Raw genomic sequence first — 4159 nt, 5'->3', positions numbered from 1 at the left:
CAGGCTCTGTGCTGACAGCTCAGAGCCTGGAGCCTGCTTCAGATTCTGTGTCTCCCTCTGTCTCTGCCCCTCCCCTGCTCATGCTCTCTCTGTGTCTCAAAAATAAATAAAACATTAAAAAAATTTAAAAAAAAAATGAAAAGAAAGCACCAGCTGGCTCAGCCTCATCCCAAACTCAGGAGAACTATCCAAAGCCAGCCAGTGTGGAGTGGAGATACAGTGAACTTTACGTCCATTCAGGCTGCTATGCCTAGCCCTAGCCACGTTTACATTGGGTGGCACTAGGGAGGGGTTGAAAACCTCTTGTAAAAGTCTTCTAAAAATCTGTCTTAAGGTGGGAACAGCAGCAAATCTCCATTTAGGTTGGCTAGTCATCCAAGTCTTCTTTCACCCATTTAGAAACTGGCATCCCTGATCATATTCCAGATTCTGAAAACTTTAGAAACTAAGGCATTAGCACTATGGAGGGGATGAGCCACAACATACACAATACAAGCTATTCCATGATCCCATTCCCCTGTTAAATACATGTTTTCAACACTTACCCTGATCAAGAGGTACATTCGGTCTTGGGAAACACTTCTTAGAAGCCAACATATTTGGAGATTTGAGGGTATATTTTTAAGGACCACTTGCATGCTGGAAGAAAGTGACTAGAATTCCACCCCCTCTTTTTTTCTTGTTGTTGCCACCAGCATTCAAGTCTCAACTACCTCCAAGTATTTGCAGTGTTCAACTTCAGAACAATTAAGACAGTATCTGCTATTTGCATACCTTCACTATCAAGGAGCAAGCTCTTTTAAATGCCCTTCTCCCTCTCTATGCCACTCCTTGGAGAACCAGATGATAGGTTTCCCCATGCCTTGTCAGATGAAAGGCACATTTGGGAGAACAGGGACTTAGAGAGTCACTCAGGAATACCTAGAGTGGGTTTCATGGTGAGGATCTAAGCAAAGACAAGGAAGCCAGAGCAAGCACATGATAGGGGGCTGAAGCTAAAGGGGTAGGGTGGGTTGGGGCTTGGGATGCCAGCATGCTTTAGTTTAGCAGAGGCTATATAGAAAAGGATCAGAGCTTGAAAAACAAGGACCACAGGGAGAAAAGAACTATCTCAGGGGTGCTTCAAGATGCCTGCCTGAGTGTGGTCTTAATCTCATGCTTGGTAGACAGTTGTCTACCCTACCTGAACTCAGTGGGCAAGGAGAGCTCAATCACGAGTTCATGTGGGGGGTCTGAATTGGCTAAACTTTTTATCTTTTCACCATTAAAAATGCCTTGAAACTAGCTGCTTGGATCACTATATCTGATAGGCCAACGGCAAAAAATGGGCCTCACATTCTTTAATTGGTAGTCCAATAAATATAGGCTGTGGAACAGAGGAAGAATGGACTAACATATCTGCTGGATTGGCCAGTGTTTTGTACTTATTGACAAGGCTAGGAGTTAAATAACAAATTGGGTCTGGATCTTGCCATGAGAAGAGAGATTTTCAGCTCACATGTGACAAATTTCCATTAGTTCTAGCTTACCACTCAAAAGTGGAAATAAAATGGCAGGGTGGGGGTGGGTGGGTAGAAAATACAATTTCTAGGGATAGTGGGTTTTCCAAGAACCACACTTTTTGTAGTGATTGTTTTTGAGAAGGAGAGCATTCACTATGACCTCAACAAATTCTGATATGGTCAAACCTGGGATCTGTTTTATTTTGTAGAGGCGGAGATTAACATTGTGAGCCTGGACTAACATCTATGGCTGGACTGGGATCCCTGAAGGGCATTTGGGTCAATAGGAACTGATAGAAGATGAACCTTAGAGCCTAACAGGGTGACTCTGGCTCACGAATACTGGGCTTCTGAGATCACTACAAATCACCCTAGACAGTGCTGGTAAATGTCACTTACCTCACCATCCAGGAACCTGTGGTTCAGAACCCATGAAGAAAAGCCTTGGGTTTCAAATGAAAATGTCTAGAGTGAAGCCATCACAATGTGGTAGAATGAAATGCAAATTTAATTGGAGGAAAAAAAGTCTGGATGATTCCATCCTGTATTCAGGGGCAGTCCAATTCTGAGCATCCTTCTCTTTCTCTTCTTCCTACCTCCACATTCTTAATCAGTCCAAGCAGTCATGAGTAAGCGCTTTCACTATATCTGACTGGGACTAAGGGATTTCTGGTCTTTCCATCTAGTTTTAATTACATCACACTCAGATACCTCGAGTATCTTCATTGAGTGTGACTGCTCTGGCAGAGTCTTGCAACTTCATTTTGGAAGAGGTAGGATGTGCTGTGGTTTTCCTCACCTAGGGACTGAATGCTGGGCTGTTGGGCATGAGGCAGGGGCTGTTGGGCATGAGGAAAGAGGGAAACCAATGTTAGCCATCTGGACATAACTGAGAGGGGAACTTGCCAAACAGAGAACAAAGCCACTGCCCATAAGACGGGCACCTTGGAGAAAGAGCTGAGTGGGTAGTGAATGGAGGAAGAATGGTGATCAGGAAGGGGTAATTATGGCAAGCGTTAATAGGAAGATGAATGTGAGCAGCAACATTGCAGAAAGCATGAGGCAAAGGATGAGGTGTGTCCTGGGTGTTTGAGGACTGCTCTGAAAACTCATCTGGTCTCCTCTTGATCGTTGGCGCTCCTACAACAAGCAAGAATGAAAGGGATATGGTGTCAGCAACCTATATTCCATCACTCACAGTTCTCTGTGAGCATCCAGTTCCAGACTCTCCCGTCCCTCCCTCAGTGATATCATTTTGGCTTCCTTGAGGGTGGTAGGGACACAATGTTGGTGGTAGGGCAGATGTTCAAGGCTACAGTTAGATGAAGGGATCCTCAGCCTTACCAGCAGACTGCCAAATATGAGTTCACTTCAATTGGCAGGTCTGGACCAACTTATTCATCAAGAAGTCACATTTCTGGCAAAGTAGAGTTTGTGGTATTAACAGGTCGAACCAGAGAGACCTGCTTCCACTGGTAGCTGAGGGCCAGGAAGTTATGTCATGGACAAATACTTTTAACCCAACTACTCCGTTTAGGACAGTGACAGCCCAATTGCTCAGAAGGTGCTGCAGAAAGCCTTGTATCTGTTGCGTTATTATCAGCAGATACCATTCTGATCCCATTATGACATCACTCTGCCTATAGGAGAAGGGGCAGCTCACAGGAAATCTTGAGGAGGGGTGGAGGAACTAGGTGACACCTGGTGTGGCTGATGTCGCATTATGGAGATTTAGAGACACAACAGAGAAATTGGAGATTAGCACCCAACCCAAAGAGGAATGGGAATCCTGTGATGTACCCATGTCTCAAATCCCCACAAAGAACCCATTTGGAAATGCTTTGAAATTCTTCTGCATTAAGTGAAAAAGTTTACATCTTTGCATGGTATAGGAGAGTTGAAATAATATTTCAGATTCTCTCAGGGACCTAGATAACCTTTGAAATGTGGGTTGGTTAGAGATCAACCTTGAAAAGATAAGTGGCTGTGTAATTCCTAATTCCCAAATGACTCAATATCAAGAGTACTCGATTATGAACCAACCTGAAAAAGGGAAAGGAATGACTCAGGCCAGAGTCTGTATCTAAGGATCAAGGAGGTGGTTTCACAGTCTTTATTTGCTACAGTTAAAAAGCCCAATCTAGACCTCAGTTTCAACCGATGCCAACCAGAAAGTCAGAATTTAAGCTGTGAGTGAAGATTCTGGTCTTTGCTATTTGCTCCTAACCAAAATCTGAACACATCACTCAATATCTTAAATTCCCAACTTATAAAATGAGTGTACTGCTATGTGCCCTACCCACCTCACAAGATTTTATTTTTAAAAACGTAGGTGTGAACATGTTCCACAAATTAAAAAAGGCCTCACCTCTGTAATGGAAATTCTTCTTAGTCACTGTGGTAGTTACTCTGCGTTCTTCAGTCTGAGCATCACAGTGAGAGCACAGATTGGGCAAGCATTGTCATGTAATCAGTTGTCTCATGGGCTGAATTTTTTACAAAGCAAGGTTGAAATGCTCTAGAACCCAGGAGGTTTATGGAGCAATCCCAGAGCCAGGTATAACCTACACATGTTGGGTGGTGAGAACAAGTTCCACATCCAATTTCACATCATCCCTTGGTTGTTTCTTCTCTTGAGTTCTCACTCACGAGAATCC

The 4159-nt window shown here is 43.7% G+C and overlaps 1 long non-coding RNA gene across 1 annotated transcript; it reads right to left on the bottom strand.

Annotated features, from left to right (window-relative positions):
* Positions 1-1992: 1992 nt before the first annotated feature.
* LOC131487735 (uncharacterized) lies at positions 1993-3100 on the bottom strand. The gene is made up of 2 exons (XR_009249931.1): positions 2847-3100; positions 1993-2642 (listed from the first exon to the last, which is right to left on the bottom strand). It is a non-coding gene; the product is annotated as an uncharacterized LOC131487735 (long non-coding RNA).
* Between the last annotated feature and the right edge of the window lie 1059 nt (positions 3101-4159).

Source organism: Neofelis nebulosa, chromosome 10 (genome assembly GCF_028018385.1).
Source record: "Neofelis nebulosa isolate mNeoNeb1 chromosome 10, mNeoNeb1.pri, whole genome shotgun sequence".
Lineage (NCBI taxonomy): Eukaryota > Metazoa > Chordata > Mammalia > Carnivora > Felidae > Neofelis > Neofelis nebulosa.
The sequence above is the reverse complement of the archived record's forward strand: the minus strand, read 5'-3'. Positions and strand labels throughout refer to the sequence as shown.